The sequence below is a fragment of the Adiantum capillus-veneris genome, chromosome 4 (assembly GCF_014529385.1).
Source record: "Adiantum capillus-veneris isolate H3 chromosome 4, ASM1452938v2, whole genome shotgun sequence".
Classification (NCBI taxonomy): Eukaryota; Viridiplantae; Streptophyta; class Polypodiopsida; order Polypodiales; family Pteridaceae; genus Adiantum; species Adiantum capillus-veneris.
Window position 1 is genome coordinate 42,323,428 of NC_140934.1, and position 12,833 is coordinate 42,336,260.

Consider the following 12,833-nt stretch of genomic DNA (forward strand, 5'->3'; position numbering starts at 1 on the left):
TGCATACCTTGATCTGACAAAAATCTCCACAGGACATCCGTATCGATAAACAATATTTTTAAATAGAAACATAGCAGTAGATTTTTTCGTGTTGTCGGGAAGAGCCTTAGCTTCTACCCATTTGGTCACAAAACAAGTGGCCATCAATATACACCTTTTCTTCCGTGGAGTAATTTTCTTAAAGGGACCCATAAAATCTAGACCCCACTTCATAAAAACACCCAGTGGGCTAACCAGTGTGAGAGGATTCATATTTGCTGCCGTGGGTCTGCCCATTCTTTGGCATATATCACAAGTTTTACAAAAGCTTTTGACATTAGATATTAAAGTCTGCCACCATAAACCAGCTTGCAAAATCTATTTGGAAGTAATATCAATAGAAAAATGTCCTCCAGAATCCCCATTATGTGCCTCCAAAATGACTTGCATTCGTCCTTCCATAGGCACACATCTGCGAAGAATCCCATCAACTCCCAATCTGTAAAGTGATCCTCCAATTATGGTGAACTTCAGACTCTTAATAATCAGAGCCTTCTTTTGATTCTGAGTCCAGTTATCTGGGAATCCTCCTTTAGAAAGAGACTGATATACCTCATATAGTTCTGGATCAGTTGATTCTGCCGATGTTAACTGGAATAGTTCTACATCTACTGGTGCGTCTCTTAAAGACACCTCAGAGTATCCATCCGTACTCCTCGATAGGAAATCAGTACCATGGCTTATGGAAGATACAAAATTTGAATTCCATCAGGAACATCATCCAGCGTATCCGCCTACCTTGAATAATGACTTTATTGATCAGAAATAATAAGGCCTGATGATCCACATAAAAATGAAATAGCTTGCCCAGTAAATAATGTCTGAATTTGGTAGCACTAAAAACCATCCGTAAGGCTTCTCTTTCAATAGTTTTATACCCTTGTTCAGCCTGACTGAACCTGTGACTAGCAAAGTATATTGGATAATCGATTCTACCTTCGGGTTGAGCCAATATTACTCCCATCGCCAGTCCTAAAGCATCGACATGTACATGAAAAATGACGTCCCAGTTTGGTTATCGAAAAACTGGCTTACTGATAATAGCATTCTTCAAACTTTGAAAACTCTCCTCACATTCATCTGTCCAATTGAACTTGCTGGTCTTCTTTGTAAGTTCATACAAAGGTAATGCCTGGGAAGAAAACTTGTGCACAAATCGTCGATAAAAATTGATATATCCTAGAAAAGAGCTTAACTCTGACACATTCCGAGGCGCCTTGGCCTATTGGACACACTGGATCTTGTCATTGGCCATTTCTATACCATTCCTGGACACTACGTGTCCCAATAACTGTCCTTTCTAGACTAAGAAAACATATTTGAATGGATTTAAACAAATCCTCTTTTCCTGACAGCGTTGGAAAACCATTTCAAGAAAAAGTAAATGCTTATCCTCCGTTGAATATATAGTAAAATCATCCATAAATATGGCAAGGAATCAGTGAAGGAATTCATTGAATATTTCCATCATACATCATTTAAAAGTGGCTAGTGCATTGCAAAGACCAAATGGCATTATCAGATACATGAATGCTCCCCACTCAGTAATGAAAGTGGTTTTACTCCAATCTTTAGGAGCAATCTGTAACTGGCTATAGCCACTATAACCATCCATAAAACTGTACATATCATATCCTGCGATTTCATCAAGAAACATATCCGTAAATGGTAATGGAAATGGATCTTAATTGTTTGAGAGTTCAACTTCCTATAATCCGCACACACTCTGAGCTTGCCATTTTTCTTGGCTACCACCACAATAGGGAATAAACAGTCACTACTAACTACTTCAGTAATGGACCCAGCCTTTAGAAGGTTATCAATCTCTTCCTTGACCTCTTGGCGTAATTTGGATTCATTCGATATCACTACAGCTGTACTGGTCTAGCATCTGGTTTCAATGGTATTTGATGTTGGCATACCTCTGGATCTACTCCTTTAAGATCAGTATCTTCCCATGCGAACACATCCTTGTACTGCTGGAACATATGTCGGGCCTTATCTTTCATCTTACAATTCAGATGCTTGTTGACTTTGATCAATCTCGGATTTTCCTCAGGACCTAAATTCCATTCCTCTATTTCCTGGTCCTTTGGAAGTAACCAGTTAGGCCCTCCATCTTTTCTCTTGGTTGATTTCTCAGCGTAATCCTAGGATGGTCCTTTGATTTTTAAACTGCCATTCTGTTTTGAACTGCCATGCTAATTCTCAGTAACTTCTTCCAAGTGTTTAGAATCCACTGGTATACTGGAATTAACTGGTTCTTCTTGTCTTCTAGTTAGCTGAACTGGCCTTTCTCCAAAGTTCTGCTCAATGAACTGGTCTGGGAATTGCTTCTTTTGCTTTTTAGCTTGATCTTTGTCTAGTAACACTGCGCTGAGATCTATCTTGGCTAATGGAAAAATATTCATTGCTGCCAGCATTCTCTCAATTTTATTCACCTTATACTTCTGGCAAAGCTCTTCAAGTCTCAGCTCCTAGTGTTGTTCATTCGAATCTGAATTCTGCTACTGGTGCCTTGTATTGTCAGCGTCTGATTGGCATACTCGTGAATAGCTTGTGCCATTCGCAACCATGGGCACCCTAATAGCATTCCATATGCGCCTTGCACTTCTAATACTAGGAAGCTAGTTTTGAACTTTTCCTTGCCCACTCTTATCTGCATCCCTTCTATCATACTAGTTGCCTGCACTACCCGATGGTCCGCCATTCTAAATTTGAAAGGTGCAAGTTCAAATTCGTAATTCTCATCCTTTGTTGAAGATGTGCCCCTAGGATGTTTACCCCTGCTTCGCCATCTAGTATGACACCAGATAGTGGCTCCCACTGTTTCCTAACTTTATAATCTACCTGGATCAATGGCACTTCATCGTCTCTGACAGCAACCAAGTCAACCGTTCTGGCTTTCACCTCAGCCCTCCTTCGCTGTCTGATGAAATTCGATGCTTCAAGCAAGGTTTTTCTAATCTCCTTTAACTCCACTGTGAGCTTCTGAATTCTGTCAGAAATTTTGACATGAATTTCCTCCTCCTCATGATCAGAGTTACTCTTATGACTTGAAGGATTGGTAGTGTTTGCACAATACCATTCCTTTGTTCTAGTGCTTTCAACTCCCTTGTTAGTCACTAATTCTTCCATCAATCCCTGAACTGTAGCCAACATGGTCTCATGTGTTCTAGACCCTAACTGATCTGGTTGTGCTTTCTCAGAAGACTTTGCTGGTATCTTCTGAATGACCCGAGTATCAAAATTCTCTAGCTTCTCTGGCAGCTTCTTGGCTAAATCCTCTGTGATTTTTGCCTCCAATTCTCTCTGCTCCTACCATTCATCAACCACCTTTTCTTTACCCTTGGCTTTCCACACCTCTCTCTATTGACCCCATTTGCTACTTTCATGATTAACTTGTTTTCCTCGAATTTCTGGGATTTCTTTAATCACTACCCCTTTGCTGTGTGTAACCGCTCGTACAGGAACTCGTTCTAGGGTTTTCGCCTCAGTAGCCGCAGTAACATGTGTTTTTGGACACTGAGCCACAAAATTCCCATACTTCCACAAGTATAGCAATTCAGACCTCCACTCTAGAAATTACCACAACCGTAGCCTTGGCCAGTACCCCCTTGGTATCTACCCCGCCATGTACCAGCACCGTTGATACCTAATTTCTCTTCTTTGGTTCAGTGGTAGTCTCCATTTTTACTGGTTCGGCATTAGTAAATGCCACCACAGACAAATCTTTTCCCTTCTTAAAGTGATGAATAAGAATGCCACAGTTGTTCCATAGATGGCGATAAGCTTTGCAATAAGTACACTGTGGACATTCATTGGAAACATATCTTTGGATTTACACTTCGAACACCAAGTTTCCGCTCTTCTTACTGGTTGTCTGGCTGGCTGATTTCAGCAATTTTCCGGGCCATCTCATCAATATTCCTACACCAAGACCCCTTCTTAGCCTTGTCTTTGCTCCTCTCATTTGAGCTGCTTTCAGAACTATTGGCGGTCTTACTAGAACTAGAGTTCTCAGTAGAAACACTGCTATCACTGGATTTCCTTTTCTTATGACTTTTTTCCTTCTTAGCCTATTGTTCTAGCTTCAAGGCTTACTGCACCAGATCATTAAATTTCTTGGTTGGTGTAGGCACCTCCTATTCCCTAAGCTTCCTACTTCAAAAACCATTTAAAAACCATGCCTGCAACCATTTTTCCGATGGTGGTTCGTGTAGCTGTCTTGTCAGTAATTCCTTGATTTTCTCAACATAGCTTCTTGACTGATAATTTCCTTTGCTTTATCTTATCCCGTTCATAGGGATATCCTCATCTCCTCTGTTATCTAAATATTCCAATCAAAAAGCTTTGAGTAGTTTGTTATATGATCTGAGTTGGCAAGCTAGGTAATGGTAGTACCATTTCCTGGCTGCCTCCTTTAGTGTCTGAGGAAACTATTCCCCCCAATCATCTTCATCAATGTTTTTTAAGTTAGCATACTTTTCAAAGGCTTGGATATGAACATCCGGGTCATCTTCCTTCCCACCCTTAAATACTGGAAAAGAAATTTTCAATGAAGAGGTGTAATCATGTCGATCAACATCGTTTCGGCCTCTTCTCATCTTAGGAACCTGACACCTTTCTGAAGATTTCTTGTAATGATCTGTATTTGCATCCTAGTCAATTTCTTCTGCAGTCTTAGTTTTTATCTCTTCCCTGGCTTTTCTGTGGGAACTGTGGTGACTACCTTTACTGCCTTTGGCTCCTTCATCCCCATGTGTGGTCCGAGAACTCCTGGCCTTGCGTTCATCCCTTTCAGCCTTCTTTCATCTGGACTGACTGGAGTGCTGAGAGCCTTTAGCCTCATCAGCTTGACTGTGCTCCTCCGGAGCCTCAGTCTGAGTCTTCGGTTCAGTCTTAGGATTAGAATCTCTTTCTGACTCCTCAGGAATAGGGTCAACACGGTAGGATGGTTTTCAACCACGGTTGGTTTTGGGTGCCATATCTTTAGTTAAAAATTCAAACTGGGCGGAGAAGCGGTCTGGTCAATGAGCAAACAACTCACCGTGATTGCCAAAATGGAACTGGAGCTAATCTTTTTAGATAGCTGACTCCAGTGTTAGAATTTATAGCTAATGGAAGTCGTTAGTTCAATTAATGAGATTGAAATGGAGTATAGAAACTGAGCTGGAATAGTTACTGAACTGAAATACTCTATTGGAATTAGGAACAAACTGAATGACTAGAAAAGTGTTCAGATTCTTCTATTGCTGAATTGACTTAGGCTTGTGATTGGCTAGGCTTGAAGGATCTAATGAGCATAAGGAATGAGTTACAAGAGGGGGTTGACCCAAGCATGTAGGGGGCTTGCTTGCAAGATATACACTCTCCCACACACACACACACACATTCTCATTGTGTGAAGTGCTAAGTGCAACATCTTCATCTCCTTATCCAAGCTTGTTGAGAAGTTGAGAGCCTACACAAACACTCTTGGCTATGGAATGTAAATCCAACCAAGAGCCATGCTTCAATGCTTAAACTTGCTATATTATTACATCATCATTATTATGCTATTATGCTATGCTATGCAACAAGAGTAATTATAAGTGAGGAACTATTTCTTTCTCGAAAGAATGTTTCTTCTTTCTCTTCCCTACCCTCATTCCCTACTAGATCTCTCCACCTTTGAAGGTGTTTGAGGTCTTGGAACTGAGGCCAAGGACAAGTTAATGCTTTTGTTTAGCTGAGTTACGGGAATAATTGTGGTGCATGAATCTCTCTATCTTCATTGCACCATCAAGGACTCAAGGAACACAAAGCTTGTATTGTACCAAGTCTCTCTTCATGGGAGAAATTATAATATAAAAGCCTTTTGGAGGGAGACCAACTCCACATAAATCTGGTCCTCAATTGTTGTCGAGTTCTCTAATTCTCTCTCTTACAAAGTATTGTTCATGCCAAGTTAATTAAGAATAATGGTTATGTTGCTACCGCTAATTAAGTTCACCCTCTATCTTCTCATAGTAGTCTCGTAAAGGTGCTCACTACATTTCTCTTAATTTCATTATTCTCAATGTTCATAGGCCTTTCCATTGCAACGTGTCCCTTAGACACATAAATGATTGTACACTAGTGGAAATGGATGCAGATTCTCTGGAAAACCTAACGTTCTTTTTTATCTTTAGTAGCTGGACACTATGACTAAATGCACGCACAAATTTTTTGCTCAGAGCCTCGAGTTCAGAGCATCAATTTTAAGCTTTTTAGGTGCTTGTGGATCTTTATACAACTTTTGACGTTGTAGTGATTTTGTTGTTGCTTCTAACAATAATGTAAAATCATCTAATTGATAAAAAATAATGACTTAGATGCACTTACATCGAATTTTGCATTTCTAGATTGCTCTGTGTTTCTCTTCGCCGTTGCTATGCCTGTGTTTTCTAGATTCCTAGGACAATCCTCTAGAAAATTTTTACCATTTCTTTCACAATATGAGCAATACACCATTATGGGTGGTAGTTCAATTGGTTCTATCATCTCAAGCTCTTCTTGAGAAGTCTCTTCTTCTGTGTTGGCTAAGTTGTCGATATCTTCCTTCAAAAAACTTAGCATAAGCTATAGATTGCTCCCTCTTGACCTTTTTAATGTCTTTGAGTTGGTTCGTTGATTAGACTTTCTTTTATTAGTTGACTTGCTGGATCTTCCATTTGTGGAGCTTGGCTATAGATTTGACCATTATAGTCCATGTACAATGATCATGATTGCATATGCACCAAATGTATGGTTTGTTGGTTTGTGCATATTTTTGGATAACCACTTGGATCAACTTTGTGAACTTCTATCTGCACTTGATATTTGAGCTTGTAATACCTAGCTTCGTTGAAATTTGTGAACATTTGGGAGCTCTCTAGATATGGATTTAATAAGCCTTAGGATCTTGGCTCCTATGCTTCTTTTACTGCTCATTAGGTACTTATGGCCTTCTAAATCTACATATAATACCTTATCTCCATTGGAGCCATATAGCTGTAAAATTAACTCTGATACACTTGTGTATGTGCTGCTATTGATTGGCTCTAGTTCACTTGAATTCTCGGCTCAAATCGAGTCCATGTTGGCTCACTCTATAAAGACTATCTTTAGAAAATTATAATGTTTCACCATTGAATTTCTCCTACTCGGATTGACAGGAATTCTTGTGCTAAGCAATTTTGACAGTTGACTACTCTTTTGACTCATAAGATCTGGGTGGACTCTAGCTTTGACTACAATATCTGATGCAATGGACACTTGCGTATTAGAAAGCTTAATCTACAATTATCTTTAATTGTGTCTCTGAACTTCCAATTCTAGGACCAATTTACAATGCAACTGCTTTCACTTGGTCAATGTATGGCTTGCACAATCACTTCTAGCCTCTCACATTATTTGATCCAACTATGGAATCACTTTCTCGTATTTAGGTAGAACACTACTATTTTTCACCAAAGGGATTAAGATTCATTTGGGAGATTTTTCCAACTCTCTAGGCCTAATTTTAGGCTATTGCATGTCTTACAGCTCGGATTTTACCAATTTTCACCAAAATCTTCTAATCTAAGCAACGAATCAAAATTTGGCCCGTACTCTGTCCCAACCGCTAAATTTTACTAAAATTCAATTTTCAATTGGGTCTTTTGAGTGATTTTTCTCGATTGAATGGGTTTCAACATGGTTTGGTTTCTTGTTTTTTCAAGGTTTCATTTTTTGCTCTTTTTTGGCAAATTCTAGAGTTCTTTTTACTGCTCACGGCATGGCTTCGACTTGGCACAATTCAACTAATTTTGGGTTTTTTTCCTTTTTGTCTTTTTCTACTCGACATTTGTGCTAGCAGTGTGAATTCCTCAGTGGATTTTTTCTTTTTTGCTTTTTTTGACATCTCTCCTCTTTTCTACATTTATATGCTTGTGAAAATATTTTAATCCTTTTTTTATTATTTTGTGAATTTTAATAATAATTCTTTTCAAAGAAATTTTGGATTTTTATGAATTTTTTGAGTTTTTCTATGAGTTTTATGATTTTTTAATCTATTACGATTTGGGGGGTTGAAATTTAACGTTTTTGTTCTTACTTTTATGAATTTGAAAGTTTTTTCTTGATTTTTTTCTTATTTTTTGGTGTTTTTTTCTCTTTTAGGATATTTTGTGTGAATTTCTTTTTGGAATTTCTTCTACTTTTTTCTCTTTTTTCTTTTGGATAGAATTCAAAAATTCAAATGAAATTAGAGAGAGAGAGAGAGAGAGAGAGAGGGAGAGAGAGGGAGGGAGGGAGGGAGGGAGGGGGAGAGAGCATGGCAGGCCAAGGGATGCAACAAAGTGACGTGCAGAGAGAGAGAGAGAGAGAGAGAGAGAGAGAGAGAGAGAGAGAGAGAGAGATGCTCGTGGGCCTGCTACTTGCATGACAAGGAAAGAAAGAGAGAGGGAGAGAGTGGCCACTTGATCATCCATGAATGATCGGGGGAAGAGAGAGAGAGAGAGAGAGAGAGAGAGAGAGAGAGAGAGAGAGAGAGAGAGAGAGAGAGAGAGAGAGATTTTCACAGGTGGTCCCACCTTGACCAAGGAGAGAGGGAGTTAGAACAGAGATGAGAGAGAAAATGAGATGAGATGAGGGAGTTAGAATAGAGATGAGAGAGAAAAAGAAAGGTAAGAGAGAGTATAATAGGCGCGTCTATTATGCCTAGGGAGTGCTGTCTTTTTTTTTGACCTTTTAAACCTTAATCACCATAGGAGCCACGTCTCACCTTAACAAGCCATTGAAATTCGATCTTTGCATCGAAAAACCCAAAAATTATTTTTTGTCAAATCTGCACGAACATTGAGCATATCGCAGAGCTTACGCCGAAGCTTGTTATAACATGGCGGTTTGAGTGCAAACCTATTTTTTTCAATTTTTTTCTAAATGCCAAAATTAGCCCAAAAAATCAGTCGAAAAGGCTTAAAATCACTCGAAAACTCCAAAAAATCCCCCAAAAATTACTTAAACCTCAAAAAATCATAAGCAAATGCATTCAAACACTTTCCACATGCACAAGCAAGCAAAGAATAGTAGTTTTTATTGAAAACACCAATGACGACAAAATCACCGAAAATAGCAAAATGCACAAAACATGACCAATGAGGACACAAAAGCGCTCAAAATCATGTCGTAATTATGCACACAAAACAATTTGTGAAGATCATATTTAAACATATTTTTGCGGAATTATTTGCAAATGAATGCAAATATTACCAAAATTTTTGTAAACATTATTTAAAAAATACCCCAAAACTTTATGAAAATTCTACACATAGAGGAATGTTGCAGCCAAATCAAAACTAAGCTTGCACATCAGTTTAATTGCCAATTAGTTTTGCTAATAAAAATCAAACCTAGGAAATTAAAATTGGCAAAAATAGGTTGAATATCTGTTTTGAGCTAAAAACCGCAGGAATTGACCATTACACACATCAAATATGCAATCAAATATTGATTTAATCATGGACATTAACCATTTTTTTGCACACACACACACACACACACACACTAATAATTGGTAGTTTTACCAACTTTAAGGTGTGCACACACGTGTTAATCATGTCAAAATTCCAAATTGAACACGCAAATCTCTAAATGGACATGACCACATCAAAGATCAATCAGCATATATGAAAAATCACTAACCACACCTTGATTTTAAGGTACACACAAAAGAGAAAAATAGTGCATAAACTCAATTAGAGTGCACACACACTTGATTTTAGTGCACACTTGCAATTGACCATTCAAGCATGCAATTAGCCAAATCAACCATGCAAATTAGCATATAAAACCATCAAGCTATGCATGTTAGATTTTAAACACCGTATTCGATAAAATGAGAAGATCCCAATTCCCACTTTAGAGATTATGAGTTTCATAATCACAAATTATATGATTTTTGCACGTTGAGAAAAATGTCTTCTATCTTAAGGGTCTACTTTGAGCCAATGATACCAAATCCTTTGTGATTCCATTATAACAATCACTTGGAGTATTCCTAATGAAACTATAAATTTGATTTTCACAACCGAAATCATATGATTTTTGCAACCTGAGAAAAATGTTTTCTACGTTTATTCTTTATGTGTGTTTTAGGGGCTCAATTATATGAGATTATCTATATCACATATATTATGAGGATTTTAGAAAAAACCTTCTACTTACATGGTAGAGTGGTTAATAAAATATCTTCATTTTCTTTAAAAAAATTAATGTTTTTTCTCAAATTTTAATTAAAAAACTATTTTAATATTTAATCTAATTAATTTACTTGCTTTTTTAGGGGTACACCCCGAAGATGTGTTTATGCATGGAGACAATCACTAAATAGAATTATTGTCACAATAGCTAAAGAGGACATTATTCTCATATGTGAATGATGGTGTTGATAGACACCAAGATACAAACCAAATAAGGGAAAAAGCACAAAGAGATTGAACAATAAAACATAACCTTCATGATGTCCACATACAAATCACTTGCAGTTCTCAACAACACTATTAATATGAGTTTCATAACAAAAATTATGTGCTTTTTTCAAGTTGAGAAAAAAGTATTCAATGTTTATTCTCCATGTGTGTGCACCACGAGGCAATGAATGAATAGTTTATATGTGTATTACAATCCCAACATCTAAAGAGGATATTACTGTGAAAGATAACCATTTTGTGTTATTCTCCATGTGCATGATGAGGAAATGAATGAACACATTTTTATGTGTATTACAATCTCAATATCTAAAGAGGAGATTATTGTGAAAATATAACAGTTGTGATGGCAACATACAAATCACTTGCAGATTATGCATGATAGCACTATGAATGTGAGTTTCATAACCAAACATTCTATGATCAACCATAATAGGTGCAAGAGTCATATGTCAAATCAACAAAAGTATAATTTGGTGTTTGGTTTAGCAATGCTATGACAATGTTTGCTAGTGAAGCTAGGGCTTGAAATACAAATAGTTTTCCAAATTTTGTTTGGGATTGAGAAATGAATGAGTGTCCAAATATCATTAGTTCTATTTGTTAGGAAGGCTAAGTGTCTTAAATCCCCTTTAAATCAAAGTTTGATAAATATATTAGATTCAGACAACCAATCAAATCTCATGATCAAGCATGGATCCTATTTGGGGTAGTCGTTTTGATGATATTCTAGATCTCATCTCCTAAGTTTTTGTTTCTGATAAGGATATTAAGATGTCATAAACATTGATCAAGGGTCATGGATTTGAGATAAGCTTTGAGAAATGGACAATTGACCATATTTGGTGCAAAACCCATGAGGAAAATTAATTACAAACACGTGATTTTGTATCTATTGCATTAAATCTATGTAAAAGGTGTTTTTTGAATCTTGGGTTAAACTCTTGGATTTCCATCTTAATCTACTTTTGACCGAGATCAAAATGGTTGTCTAGATCTCATCCCATATGCTTTTGTATATGCTAGAGATGTTAAGAGTCCTCAATCAATGGGTGATAAGTCATTAAAATTTGGACAACTGCCAAAATGATATTCTTGGACATGGATCTTTTTGTGCTTGAGATTTAATCAATTACCTTAAACTCATCTCCTAGGTTTCTTCATTCGTTAGCGACATTGAGGGTCTTAAATATTTGAGTGAAAAACCTATGAGAATTATGAAACCATAAAAATATTGTGGTCAAGCATGGATCTGATTTGGGGTTGATATTTGGACCCATGTGACCTTTGAAGCGTGGGTTTAAGATTTTGTCAGTTATCTAAATCACGTTTGGGGTTGAGATCTAAATTATTGTCAAGATTGCATACCATTGGTTTTTGTATTTGTAAGCGACAATAAGAGTCCTAAATCAATTGACGACAATTCCATGAGATTTGGGCAAATCCTAAGCGACGATATTGCATACCATCGGTTTTTGTATTTGAAAGCGACAATAAAGTTCCTAAATCATTAAGTGACAAGTCTGTGATATTTGGACAACCGTCCAAATCTCACGTTCAAACATGGATTCCTTTTGGGTTGAGACTTGGATGATTTCCAAAGCTCTTCTTGTAGGTTTTTGTACTCGTTGAAGATGTTAAGAGTCGTAAACCTATGAGAGACAAGTCCATGAAATTTGGACAACAATTGAAATCCCATGTTCAAGCATGGTTTGAGTTTGGGGTTGAGATGATTGTCCAAATTTGACCTCCTAAAATTGTGAATTTTGGGAATATTAAGATGTCAACAATAGTCTGATGAAGGGTCCTCTGCTTGACATCAGCAACCTTGATCCATGATCTTCTATGACTTGTAACTTAGCGGCTAATATTTAAACACAACCTTGATTCATATCCTCTACAACTTTTAAACTAGCAACTTGATTACTAGGGAGCCATTGTAAGAGAATTGCACCATATAACTCTTGATATTTGGATGGCCATCCAAATATCATGCATCCTATGTACAATGCTCATGCAAGAGGGTGTGGTGAGAGGAAGGTCTTACCTGCGTGATTGGGCAGTGTCTAGTCCTTGTGAGCATTCAATGGTTTTTACAAATTATTTGTGAAGTTACTCTCCAATTACATGGAGCACCTCTTCACAAATTTCCGATATGCTTTGAGGTTCATGAAATGTTGATTCTTGGAATTTCAAAATCTGGGCTCTTAGGTAGTGAAGATTGACTCGTAATTCAATGTAGAGTGTTGATTGGCTTGTGTGTTTTTTTGCTTTTTGTGATAGATTGGAGTTGGCAGCCAAATGTACAAAAAAAAAAAAAAT